This window comes from Bombus pascuorum, chromosome 9 (assembly GCF_905332965.1).
Source record: "Bombus pascuorum chromosome 9, iyBomPasc1.1, whole genome shotgun sequence".
In the NCBI taxonomy this organism is placed as follows: Eukaryota; Metazoa; Arthropoda; class Insecta; order Hymenoptera; family Apidae; genus Bombus; species Bombus pascuorum.
Window position 1 is genome coordinate 15,310,476 of NC_083496.1, and position 15,453 is coordinate 15,325,928.

Sequence of the window (15,453 nt, forward strand, 5' to 3'; positions counted from 1 at the left end):
GTCGTATATCTAATCGTATCGCTTATTACGTCCTGTTGCGCCACAAGGACAATCACTTTTATTCTCTTCTTTCAAGTGGTTTTCATGAATTTATTTAGAACGTGAAAAATGTGCAAAAGGATTTATCTTAATCCTTGTCTCTTTGAAGAAATAATAAATCAATTATTTTCCGAAATTACACTGTTTAATATATTGCATTCCGCAACTATATCGAATATGTAGAGGTTGTTTAGTCGTGTTCAACTCACGTCGGGATCACCAATTTGTAGAGGTTTATGTGTAGAGTTGGTCGCTGAGGTTTAACGGACGAAATTACTCGTTGTTGAAACCGTCGAATATATTTAAAATGATAAATTAGTATACAGATAACGTTCGCAAAGACGCTCGTACTAACCGATTCGCTAAGACAGTGTATAAGTCGTAAAATAGGATCGCTAATGACTCGTTAATTAGATCTGAGGTGATGGATCGTGATAGTGACAGGAAGAAACACTTAAGCATATTTGTTTTTTCGTCCAGACGCGATCACGTTGAAGCGTGTCAACGGGAGTCGTAAATTCCCGTTACGATTATAACAATCGAGACCATGAACAGGTCGATCCCCTTATTTCTCGTGGGATAATAGAGGTGTTTGTTGTGTAATAAAACTGTAATCGACAGTTTTATAAGATTTATATTTTCAGCAATGTATTACAATTATTATTGCGCCGTGCCGGAAGATATATTTGATAATTGTATACTTGCTAGTTGCTTCGTATAAGCAAAAAGTAGATTAAGTTAATGTCGCGCAGACCGTAGTGAGGCCTAAGTTTCCAGCAACGGTAGATGACTACGTCGAGATTGAAAGAACAATAGATTTGACTGATCTAAATGTGTAGCAATACTAGATGACCGCGCTGAGATGGAAAAAACAGTAGATGACTGCTCTAAGGATAAGACCGTTGACTCGACTACACGAAGATTGGAAGAATAGTAGAAGACCCGTCTCGTACTATTAAGGAGGAAAGCTCGGTGTGGGTGTGCCTTTTTGAACTAAGAACGCGGATTCGTTGTTCACACTTTTCGGTAGAAAAGTGAGTGTAACGATCCGCGATGCCCATTGGTTATAGCCAACGTTAATAAATAAAAGTATGAGGAGAAAGTCTCCTGCAGATGTGGCTCATGGGTGTCCTTGTTCATGGGAAAAACTTGCTATTTCGCTAGACAAACATCCGCTTTCTCCGTAATTTGTAAGAGCGTGCAATAAACATAAGGACTGTTTTAAGGACCATCCACAAACTGAAAATACTTATATGAATAGAGATTAAGCTAAAGAGATTCGGTTTATGGTGGTTTCTTAGGTTTATTGCGCGTCAGTGTAACGATGTGTGGGCCTTGGTGGCCAGACCATGAGGGACGTCGCACGGACCATCTCACGCGATGTAACAATATTTAACAAAGAAATTGATTACAATATATTCAAGGTGTACACTTAGCGTAGGACTCGCGATTGTTATATTAGCGGTTCGCGGTTATTATTAGTAGCGGTTCGCCATTCGCGATTACAAGTTCGACTTTTGGTCGATGCGTTTTGATGCGCTGTATAAACTCGGGTGATTGCTTAAGATGCCGAGGAACTCTGAACAATTATTATGAACTGCCAACAATTGCTTCGGACCGATATGTAACGACTGACTTTCCGTCACGACGATGCCACGAAGGAAAACTGTGATGGGATGTGTCTGAGGATGCGAGATCATCGGTTTCGTTGAGGAAAGCCTTGGTTCGGAAAGTGAGGGAAATGGACGTCGTTGTTAATTGGGTAATTTTGTGTTGGTGGTTGGAAAAGGATGCTAATTGAAAGAAAGTCGCTAGCGGGATACATCGTACGTGAGAAAAGCAGATTTCTCGTATCTTCCCGTATTTCTAGAAACTCTAGTGTAATAAATCACAATCGGAAAGTATATTAAAGCTTGGAATTCATCTCCCTTCGATTTAAAGATATACAACAAACAACTCTTCCCATAAATTTATGTATGAACGTTTCATTTACAATTTTCACGACGTTTCAGGAATATTTAGCTGAATCAGGGCAAAATCACGTTTCGATCCTGTGCTGCATTTTTCAAGCGAGGCGTGAGCCTATGAGCGCTAAAAGCCCACCCCATAAACGAGGGTATCTCTTCGCAGCACCATAAATTTGGCTATTATCGAAAATCCCTTTGGCGTGTTCACGCGGCTTCTGGTCGAGGCGCATATGTGTGGGACGAGGCGGAAGTATCACGAACCGTATGCGTCCCCAAAAAGAAACGCTTTATACCGTTTGACGTTTATAACTGTAATCGCGTTAAACGGAAACGACAGCTTTGTGCGTTTCCAGGCACTGAAATAGATACATTGCGAACGATTCGCCTGCTTTTTCTACCATTACTTTCAGCCAGACATAGTTAGAACGTATCGAACGTCTATCATATTTAATTTATACGGATTTAAAAGTTATTAATATATAGCGGCACACGAGCTAGAGCACAATTCAAATCATGTTGAAGTTCGACATTTGCTGACGATACAGCCTTATTAGCCTCACACTCAGACCCGACAATTGCCTCCTCTACTCTCCAGCGAGGTCTCGACTCTATGGAAGAGTGGTTCCACAAATGGCGCTTCAAAGTCAACGAAAACAAATCCAGCCACATAACTTTCGCGCTACGAAAACAAACTTGCTCACAGGTGACGATAAACAATATACCTATTCCAGATAGAGTCAATCAGATATCTGGGCATGACTCTGGACAAAAGATTGACATGGAAACAACATATCTTAGATAAAACCAAACAACTCAAAGCAAAATTTAAAAAATTCTACTGGCTCATCGGCCAACGTTCCAACTTAAACACGCAAAGTAAAATTACATTATACAAGGTCATATTAAAACCTGTTTGGACCTATGGAATCCAACTATGGGGAACAGCAAGTAATTCCAACATAGAAATTCTTCAACGATTCCAATCAAAAACCCTAAGATCCCTAATAGATGCACCTTGGTACGTCACCAACGAAACGATACATCACGACCTCAAGATACCCACAGTCAAAGAAGAATTATCCAAATTCAGCACAAGAGTTAACAACTACCAAAACCCTCTAATTACTCAATTAGTCGACACGTCGTAACAGATCCGCAGGCTAAAAAGACATTACACCTTAGACCTAAGCGCTAGATTCAAATATATAGAATCAAACATACTATAAACACGTATTAATCATGTCATAAGACCACGTCTGATAAATTTACTTAAAATTCTCTAACGAGAATTGATTGTAAACTAATGCAAATAAAAAAAAAACTTCTAAAAAAACTCTGCATCTGGTCTTTTAGTTTTCTCAAGCACTGAAGCCATCGACAGCGTATAAACAAAAGACTGCGTCGAAAGCAAAACATAAACAGTGAATAAGCAACGTTGGCTTCAAGGTTTTCAGTCGTAGGGTAACACTGCTATCGTGCGGATCTGGACCAGCTCAATTATATTCCGATTTGTATTTACACTTCAGTATTTAAAATATATATTTTCTACCTTACAATTTATCCACGCGTTCCTTTGTATTCACATATATCTAATAACCTCAAAAAATCATGTTGTTGTTTTGCCTCGGAGTAACAATATCGTTAGGATGCACATAATATAATAATAAATAAACTCCGAGCTAAACAATGTCACCGCTACGTGTAACCATCAAACGTAGACGAATGTGAATTTTCCAGCTCTCCCCGACTAGTATAAATAAACAGACGCGATCGTAAGGAGTTCAGTATCTACCAAGTGTCTATTAATTATCAGCGTGTGATCAGCGATCTTATTTACGACTTACACAGCGAATTGTTTTAGTGAATATGGTGGTAAGAGCGATTGTTGTCTGTATTAATTTATTTATCATTTTAAAATATATCTGACGGTTTTCAACAACGAGCAATCTCGTCTTACGAATCTCATGATCAACCATCCTCTACATAATCCTCCACAAATATTACAAGAACTATAATTTCGAATATAACTCTCTCCTATCAATCGGTTATCTTCGTTAAAAATTAATAAAATATAGTTCTTGTTGTGTTTATAGAAACATAATTTTGTATTTGTTTTTCATTATTTTAAATATATAAGAAAATTAGAATTTAATATAAAAATCAGAAATTAAGATATTACATGCTCGCAAATTATCGTATTATAAGTACTATCAAATAATTCATATCTTTCCTGTCTTTAAAGATCTTAGTTTGTAGTTTTCTATAAACAATATCATATGTTTAATATATAATCCCTACGATTAATAACAAAGAGTAAAATGATGGTTTAGGTGGTTTGTGTGGACCAATTTCACTAATTGTAAAAAATTACAAGAAACTAAGAAGGATGAAGACACGATGGAAATCAGGAAAATTGCACAGTGAAAAGTCACACAAACCACTTTAAAAGTTAATAAAAGCTACATCCGGAAATAAATTTGAAAAAACAGGAAAAGTATATCCACGGGTCATGAAATTAAATTTTATTATCTCAAAATACTGGAGTTGAGAGCTCTTGAATGTGCCAATGCACAATATACAAAATTACATGTACAAAATTTACATATATTCTGTTAAAGATTGGTGAAAACAATTTGCAACACATTTTCAGTAAAACATTTCGCACTGTTGTTCGTTTCGTAAACAGATTAACAGAACACGTAGCGCGTGAACGCGAAAATTTCGATGAGATTCGCATGGATGAATGACGATTCAACGTCGCTGTAATATCCGGTCGAACTTTGGTGAAACGCTTAATAATTTCGAGATAGAACATCGTGATGTGTCGCGTGATGTCATCCGTGTCGAAAAGTTTCGGCCCCGGTAATGCATACGAGAAACAAGAAACCGCGGAAAACTTTTCGTTCTACGATTGCCCCGGAGAATAATTTTTATTCCGCGTCCACGGTCTGTTCGGTCTCCAGCCACATAAATTATCAGCAGTTACGTACGTATAATCTGTTTACCAGGCTGGCTTGCCTTATACCGTAACGACAGGCATTTTTAAAGTGTCTCCAGCCGATTCTTTGTCTCCTGTCCTACGTTTCAAACAGTTACTACTACCTCCGGTGCGGTAACGGACGACGCGAATCTCCGATAGACGTAGACTCGATGGTCGCCAGTTAAATCGAGAACGTTGTCGTTAATTACTTCTACAATTCACAAAATATTGTGTTAAAAGTAGCAGAGTAGTGAAAATGATCAACTAAATAATGTTTCAATTTCTGGAAATTGGATGATTTTTTGTCAAATATAAAAGCCTTGGTACGTCACCAACGAAACAATACATCACGACATCAAGATACTCACAGTCAAAGAATAAATATTAAAATTATGCAATAGACATCGCACAAGAGTTAACAACCACCAAAACCCTCTAATTACTCAACTACTCGATACGTCGTAACAGATCCGCAGGCTAAAAAGACATTACACCTTAGACCTAAGCACTAGATTCAAGTAGAATCAGAGATACTATAAACACTTATTAATCATGTCATAGTACCACGCCAGATAAATTTACTTAAAATTCTCTACGAAAATTGATTGTAAATTAAACGCAAATAAAAAAGAAACAAATATAAAAGATTATTTTTCTTTTAAATCATGTTTTTCTCATACACACTTTGACTTCTTACAGATACGAATTATACTACTTGAGAAATTGGTAGTACTAAATTTAATATATTTAATTGCATTTTTATAACAACTAATGAAAAATGTCTAATTATAGATTAAAATTCAGTGTGAAAAATGCATAAATATCAGTGGAAGTATTTACTGTAGCAGATAGTTTGTTAACAAGTATTGAATTATCAATAACCAATCATCCAATATATTGATTTAATTTCATCAGTCTATTTCGATGAGGAAAACACGTTCGTAAAGGCGTTCTAGAGGAGATGGATATCGGGTAAATTAATTTTCTTCTACGGAGAAAGTTAATGGTTTGATAAAGTGCTCCTCGAGGGGGACTAATTACAACCGGGGTATAGGGGTGCAAAAACGGATACGAGGTATCCAATGAACAATGAACAACGTGCCCAGAGAAGCTATTTATTAAATAGGAAAATGAGCGTTAAGTTATTTCATCAAGATCTAGGCGATATAGACATATTTATCGTTCGTAACTATGTAATATATTCGTAAACAGTGAACCGACTTCCTAATATGCGATTTTTCCTTTTTCTTCCCTTTAATTTCATTTTCCAACTGCATTGTCGCGTTCCTTTTTTTTTTTGCGTTTATTTTACAATCAATTCTCGTTAGAGGAATTTTAAGTAAATTTATCTGGCGTGGTACTATGATATGGTTAATAAGTGTTTATAATATGTTTGATTCTACTTGAATCTAGTGCTTAGGTCTAAGGTGTAATATCTTTTTAGCCTGTGAATCTGTTCCGACGTGTCGAGTAGTTGAGTAATTAGAGGGCTTTGGTGGTTGTTAACTCTTGTGCTGTGTCTATTGATGAATTTGGATAATTCTTCTTTGACTGTGGGTATCTCGAGGTCGTGATGTATCGTTTCGTTGGTGACGTACCAAGGTGCATCTATTAGGGATCTGAAGGTTTTCGATTGGAATCGTTGAAGAATTTCTATGTTGGAATTACTTGCTGTTCCCCATAGTTGGATTCCATAGGTCCAAACAGGTTTTAATATGGCTTTGTATAGTGTAATTTTACTTTGCGTGTTTAAGTTTGAACGTCGGCCGATGAGCCAGTAGAATTTTTTAAATTTTGCTTTGAGTTGTTTGGTTTTAATTTTCGCGTTCCTTGAAATGTTTTTGTTGAAGTGGTTACCACTTCTAAGAAAAATCTACATCTGGTCTTTGTGTTTTCTCAGGCACTGAAGCCATCGACAGCGTATAGACAAAAGACTGGGTCGAAGGCAAACCATAAATAGTAGATAGGCGACGTTGGCTTCAGAGTTTTCAGTCATAGGGTAACACTGCCAGCGTGCGGACCTGGATCAGCTCATATTATATTCCGAACTTTGTATTTACACTTTAGTTTTAAAGTATATAGTTTCTACCTTACAATTTATCCACGTGTTCCTTTTATTCACATACATCCCATAACCTCAACAGTTTTCACATAAAGGAAAAACGTTTAACAGTGTATCACGAGTTTCCATCTTTCTTGTAAGTGATGAGAGGGATGCGATTTAACCTCTTTTCGTGCCGAGATTTGACAAAGTATCGCAGGTCTTTGGTCCCGTGAGGACAGTAACTATCGTTAGAAGCAGACGCTCCTACTATCCCCTCAGTTAGCTGCAAAATTAATCGATGATAGTTCCGCGTAACGATACACGGTAATCGACTGCCATCAAATATTTAGTAAACCAAGCCTTTTGCGCCGTGAGAGTAAATTTCTAAACAGTAGACCGGTATCATGGGACTTTTGAGCTATCGCACATTTATGAAAGAGTAAATCTCGGCAAATATTTGGTAAATAACCGCTCATTATTAATAGTGCAATATATTTAACAGATTAACTCTGGTAGTAAAAGATTTAAGGATGAAATTTGAAGATCAACGAGGAACAAAATTATACAGACACAGAAGAGATACTTTGAAATATTTAAAGGGGTGTCCTGAATTAGAATATTCCAAAACAGTGTCTTTTTTTGATTTTTTTTAGAAGGGAAGGGAAAAAATGAAGTTATTGAATTTTGAGGTATGATTTTATATATATTTAACGAATACAAAAAAATTTTTTTTAAAGTAAAAAAGAAAATTATAACAGATTTCATGGGCTGCAGTTTTCAATCGGCGTGAAAGACCCACCTCGTAATTTTTGACCGAAACAAAAAACCAAAAAAGGTTTAAATTATTATGTATTTTTCTCGATGAACTAAAACAGTTCGTCAAAAAGTTTATTTAAGTAATTGTTATAGCACATTAAAGTTTATTTTTTCTTTTTATAAAACACATTTTTTCTTTAAACCCGCCAAAATTTTTAATTTCACACTATTTTCTGCCTTTTTTTTAATTCACCGAGAAGAAAAATATGTTATAATTTTCTTTTAATTACTTAAAAAAAATTTTTTTTGTATTGGTTACCATATATATAAAACCATACTTCAAAATTCAATAATTTCGTTTCTTTCTTTCCCTTCTAACAAAAATCACAAAAGGACGCTGTTTTAGAACATTCTAATTCAGGACACCCCCTTAAGAGAGAACCAAGTAGAAAGAATTACGTATGAACAAATCTGATTGTTAGAAGAAAAAAAAAGGAAAATGTGGACGAAAACGATAGAAGGAGCGAAGGAGTAAATTAGAAAAAAAACATATACTTGCAAAAAGTGTAAATTACTTGTAGTCCCTAAGACAAAAATTAATAAAGATCTAATAAAAACTATACTTTCCAAAGTCAACATTAATTGAGTACAGCAATATATGAATCTAATAACTGCACAAACAAAATATATAGAACCTTCCATTTTAACACATTTACTCGTTCTAATATTAAAGCCAGGCTTTCAACGAAAAGACGTCTTTAGCAGCGAAGCAACTTTCTTACTTTCTAGCGAGCCACCCATACTTAGACGCAGACAGAGCTTACGTTGATTCCAAGGCGTTCCCATTTCACGTGATTTTTGACGCTGATTCCCCCTGAGAGCTCTTACACAAGCCGATGACAAGGTTCACCGGTCTTAGCACAGGTTTCATCCCCTCGCGAACGATTATCGATCACTATCGAGAGGCAACCGGGAGTATAGATTAGTTTGAAACTCGAATCAATTATACGCACGACGAGGAGGAGGCGGCTCGGTCGGCCAGACGAGCTCGGTACACCAAATCTAATTAGTAATGCCGATTTAGCAAACCCTAATTGCGCGCCAACATATCACCCGCAATTTATGCGACACCCGTGTTATGAATCACTGGGGTCCAACCTCCGTGTTTTCCTGTCAGCCTCCAAACCACCACTTTCGTAACGTATGTGCGTTACCTGCGTGCAAGTCTCCGCCTTTCTCTCGCCGATTTCATATTAATTTCCATACTTATCGCGATGATCGTGACCGTGGCTGCATCGTGTTGCGAAATCTCCTCTGATGGCGTTGGAAGCCGCGCTTTGGCTAATGCTCCGCATTTCAAACACGCTGATGGTGATACCGTTCGCGTGTGATTCGCTTGCGGCTCTCTGAGAGCGATTAGAGGTCTCGCAAAATGATTAAAGTGCTCTGTGATTCAGGGATATCATTGAAGAGATTTTGATCATTTGTGAATAAGTTGTGGAGTGTGTTCAGAAGATTTTATGATATCGATGATTTAATGAATCGGATAGTGATAAGCTTACGCGCAATTTCGTTGCATAATTAGTGATCTTGCAATAGCGTGATTGATCAGAGCAGATTTATAAAAGCATTAGGTTGTCCGAAAAGTGTCTTTCTTTTACAGACACGTATTTTGCGACGATGCATCTTTATACAAACATGAAACCTAATCTGTCGAACGTTGTGATCTTTATTTTGATCTTTATTTTGATCTTTATTGTGATCTTTATTTTGATCTTTATTTTGATCTTTATTGTGATCTTTATTATTATAGAACAAAATGATTCGATAAAATAATATAAAACGGAAAATGTTGTGCATCCATTATTTCCTTACAAAACGAAAGAAACTTTTCGGACGACCTAATATATAGATGTTTTTAAACAAATACATGATAAAATTTGTCAATGAAGTTGTTATATTTTTGCCACATGTTAGCCACATATATTTTTCGTATTACGTATATTATATCTATAAACTCCCTAGAGTTCAAGTGTGATAGAGACTCTCTTTGTTTACGGACAGTACGACTTTCTTTGTTTCACGGACAGCACGACTTTCTTTGTTCACGGACAGAGCGACTTTCTTTGTTTTACGGACAGCCATTTTGAGAGACACTCATTTCCCAAACGGACGGACAGAGAGCAATATCAGAGATAGACAAGAACACAGAAGAAAGAATAATTATTTAAAACATTGAAGATTGACGGAGAAAGATCGGTAGCTGAGGACGTTGAAAATCGATTCTCGATTTTCAGGTAGACATTGCACAGAACTTGTTATTTACTGTTTACTGTTATCGATTGGTATTAATCGTTGCTTACTCCTGTATTTCGTTTAAGTATTTTCACAATAAACTCGACTTTCAGACTTCAGAATCGATCACCTGAATTACCCCGAGATTTACGACATTACGTATGTATATCGTATTATTCGTATATGTATATTTTTCTAGGCGAGTAGAAAGAAATAAGAAAAGGGAAGGGAGACCGCTGTGAGAAAATGTGTTGTTATGAAAAGCAGACTATATATTTGTGAATATACTTTGGAATAAAATACAGGAACTTTAATGTAGTAAAAAGATTAATCTAATTCATCAATAAACAAAGGTGCAAACTTCCATCCATGGCTCTAACATCGATGGCGTCCACGGTGCTGATGTTTCGTCGTATAAACAAATTAGTCGTTAAAATCGAATGCATACGATTAGCGGTAGACTGGTTCATCGGTAAGCTGTCATTACATCAGTCTACTGACGATCACGTCACCGTACAAACGTTTTAATAGTGGCGTTGATACCCCGATCGCTTTGTCCGTGGCTACGTATAACACTCATTAACGATATATTGAAATCGAAAGCGATGTTAACGCGCTCGATAATGTGAGGTATCCCCGTTTGTCTCGTTATTGTTCCATGCAGAAAAATTTGACAAGACGTCATAATAGATTCCTATCTTACAATTTTGATCTTATTAAGAAAAGTAAAGTGGATAATGATTACAAGTTTTTTTTTTATAGTTTATTTTGGTTTTTACAATTTGTCCTGAAGGACATTTGGTAAAGTGTTATATCTTATTGGTAATAAAAATAAATATAGCATGTGGGTGGCTACCCCCAGCGGGGTGTCAACTTCGTGTTTTCTAAGTTATATCTTTTATGATTGATTACAAGTTGCCATTTAATCTACAGAATGTTTAAATCGCACTTAAATTGCAACGGCCATTTAGAAATTAATAATGGTCGCTCGTATCATTCTAATAATGATCATTATTACATGGTCCGCGTTATTATGATAATTACAACGTTCGGAGACTATTCGATCACCGGCAATTAAATTATGAATAACCAAGTTACTTGCGCGTGAAACCGGCAATAACAATCGCTTGGTCTGGTATATCGTTAATTTATTTCAATTCATTTTGTCGGACATAATAATCGAGCGAACGTCGAGTCGGTCGATTTGCACAGACACCTATGATAGGGTATTAAACGGTCAGCCAACTTCTGACAAATTTAAATTGATGACTGTAACAGAGCCCATTTTTCGGTTTATTAACTTTCGTCGGTTGTTTAATTGAAAGAAATGATTAATCGATGGCGAAACTATCGACGTACGGGCCTGGTAAAAAGTTGAAAATTCGCCTGTAACCTGGCTATAATCGAATCCGTGTGTAGGTATGTATCGATTTGTCGCGTTATTGGTTCACCGAGGACAGACTCCCAATCAGAATAGAGGTAGGGGATTGAAAAAAAATTAAAATTAATCGTTGCTACAACCCCATTTCGGTTTATTAGTTTCCTTTCACTAGCCACTATCAATAGAAATGATTAATCGTTTGCCATTCGATGGCTAATTAATTGAAAGCTTTAATCTATCGATGTCGTATATCTCGTCGTTAAAGGCAACTCGTTAAACACATGCCTACATTATTAGTACAAATTAAACGATTCATCGATTCGACATCTTCTCCTCAATCCTCCTCACCAACGATTGCAATCGAATCAACCGAAATTGCAGACATAATTTCCACGTTGAAGCGTAGAAATAATGAAAGTAACGATGAAAGTGAACAATTCGATTAGATCAGAGGTAGCAATCAAAACTGCATCAGACCAGTTGATTAAATCGTGAGCTGACTGAAGTTTACGTTCTATAATTGCAAAATGATTTCTTCCTGTCCGCTGCTGAACTTCTGTCTTCGACTTCGACTTTGTAATTAGTTCCTTCAAGTATCGATAATTCAGTTTCAACTTTTAAAATTCCACGTTTATCGCGATAAATCCATACGAGATCGAATTTTTCGACCACTTGACAAATTATTAAAAGAAATCGATGATAATATCTTATCGTGAATACGATGGAAGAGCTTTCCACAGGGACAAATCGTTGAAAATCTCCTTCTACTTCTCCAGGGAGCTGCCATAATTTCAAATAATCGAAAAGTTCGCTGGGGGAGAGAAGTTCTGGCAACTCAATTCACTTTGACAATTCTTCGCTGAATATCGTGACCGTCTTCCTTCTCCGTGAAAGACGCTACTTGTTTATGCATTCACCAAGACGAAAACTCTATATCTGTGCGACGTCCGGTCCCGTTAGAATCCACCTGTACGATTAATTCGTTAAAAGACAATGTTTATTCTACGAAAAGAAAACACGATCTATAATGTAGTCTCCAATTTCACGAACATCACTGAACTTTCCAAGCATCGTTGCAAAGTGACAGGAAGTAATTTTGTAGTTTGCAACATTGCTGCAGATCGCTCTAGAGAGTTTCCGGTGTTTCCCCTAGTTTTCGAACAGTTCCAACAACGTTGAAAAGGCCGTTTAATGGGCATTCGTAGAATATCGTGCTGTTCCTCCATTGTTGTCGCTTTTTTGTACCCTTATTTTACGAAATGAACATTTGACAATTACATTGGACAATTACAGTTTCACAAGCGATCATTTGATCTTTGTATATCATAGGAAGAGGCTGCTACGTCAATTTGACATAGTTGCGTCCCGTACTATATTTAACATGTGTTTATCGCATTGAGAGTTAATCATCTTACATTAAACTTTGTGTCTGACCACATGCAGTCCTAAACTACTTAGCCGCGTTCTATAGTAAACGCGGTGACATTATCTGCGACAGTTAACGTTTCTGTTATTATCTGTTATCACACAAACTACCAAACTAAATGCTTCATGTAGACTTTGAATTTCAAACAATTACAATTAACTTATTCATAAATGAAAATTCAATTTGAACGTTCGATTAATATCCAATCAGCATTTAAGCTACTTTCACTTTTTAGAGATAATGGTGTTACGTCGGCGACACTCTACCTACACAAGGCCACACACCGCGGGCAAGATTTTTTATTTTATTTGCGTTTATTTTACAATCAATTCTCGTTAGCATTCAGATGTCCACACATCCTTATTGCGTACCCTCAATAGTCTTAAGGACCGTCCATAAATTTCGGGAATTTTAGCTAAAGTCCTTCAGACCGAACAAAGATCTTTTTATTTGAAAGCGTTTTCTAAGGTTTATGGTTTACTACGAGAAAACGCCGGAAAGTTAGTTTTTCTCACATACGATGCTTCCTACTATCAACTTTCTATCGAGGGCGGCTAAGACCCTTCCTAGCCTATCAACCTTCTTCTTAGCCAATCAAAAATGTCATTAACAAATCCGATGGTCCCGTGCGCTAGACACTCCCATCACTAGCTTTCCTCCGACACAGCATCGTCACTAAACCTAACTTATTCATTCTTCGCCGTTAGAATAGTCAACACATATCTGTAACGAGCCTCCACCCTATTTTTTTTATTTTACAATCAATCCTCGTTAGAGAATTTTAAGTAAATTTATCTGACGTGGTACTATGACATAATTAATACGTGTTTATAGTATGTTTGATTCTATTTGAATCTAGCGCTTAGGTCTAAGGTGTAATGTCTTTTTAGCTTGCGAATTTGTTCCGACGCGTCGAGCAGTTGAGTAATTAGAGGGTTTTGGTGGTTGTTAACTCCTGTGCTGTGTCTATTGCTGAATTTAGATAATTTCTCTTTGACTGTGGGTATCTTGAGGTCGTGATGTATCGTTTCGTTGGTGACGTACCAAGGTGCATCTATCAGAGATCTTAAGGTTTTCGATTGGAATCGTTGAAGAATTTCTATGTTGGAATTACTTGCTGTTCCCCATAGTTGGATTCCATAGGTCCAAACAGGTTTTAATATGGCCTTGTATAATGTAATTTTACTTTGCGTGTTTAAGTTGGAACGTCGGCCGATGAGTCAGTAGAATTTCTTAAATTTTGCTTTGAGTTGTTTGGTTTTATCTAAGATCTGTTGTTTCTATGTCAATCTTCTGTCCAGAGTCATGCCCAGATATCTGACTGACTCTTTATCTGGAATAGGTATATTGTTTATCGTCACCTGTGAGCAAATTTGTTTTCGTAGCGTAGAAGTTATGTGGCTGAATTTGTTTTCGTTGACTTTGAAGCGCCATTTGTGGAACCACTCTTCCATAGAGTCGAGACCTCGCTGGAGAGTAGAGGACGCAATTGTCGGGTCTGAGTGCGAGGCGAATAAGAGCCTCTACCCTTAAATCAATCATTTATTTAACTTGTACCTACGCATCAGCGTAATTATCGTCTATACATTTTTACAAAGTTGTTGGAATAAACATTAGTTTATACGTGTTAATTCAGTGTAAACTTAATTGAACCACCCTTATTATCCTAATAGAAATAAGGGGATCGATCAGTATAGTGGCGTCGATTATCTAATCGTAACGGGAATTTACGACTCCCGTTGACGTGTTTTCTCGCGATCGCGTCTCTCCGCGAATGGTCGATTAAACAAATGGATTAATAGATTTATTTATAAGCGACTAGATCGATTTAGTGAATAGATAACGGAACATTCAAAAAGTGTTGTGTATGTGTTATATCAGAGATGGTACTACGGTCAATTTAATCGCTTTGACGCGGAACGACTCGACAGTTTATTTGAAATTTATGGCATTGGCTTAGCGACCATTTGATCAAACGTCGTATACAACTGAAAGCTTCTTCAGTGAATACATTTATTAAGCAAATTGAATGCGGTCTCATATTCCTTATCTATATTAGAAGCCTTGACTGCAGAAGGAATAAGATCCATTATGACATTACACGTCCTATATACATTTTGATGTAGTATTTTAACAATTTCTGATAAACAATTGGAATCACATGATCGTAGACCTCGTCTAAAAATTAAAATTTTAAACGAATAACTTTCACGAGGTTACGGTTTTAAATTTAAATCACGGAACATTTTCACGTTACGACACAGTTCACCAGGAAATAAAAGTTGGCATTTTTATGAGGACATGCGCGTTACGCACCCTGCGATAAACCATAAGACGACCATTTCGTTGGGCTTTATTACTGTTTTCCATCTTTTTAAATTGTAAGGATAAATACATGGATATCTTTTTTACTTCCCCTCCATAAAACTGGACCTTCGTCTAATGGTTGGAAAATGTTTAGGATTATCCAGAATGAAATTACAGAAACAGATTGCAGGATTGCTGAAAAAGAAACGTACAATAGAAATCTTCTTCAGTTTCACTTCGAAAAATTCTCCTATAACA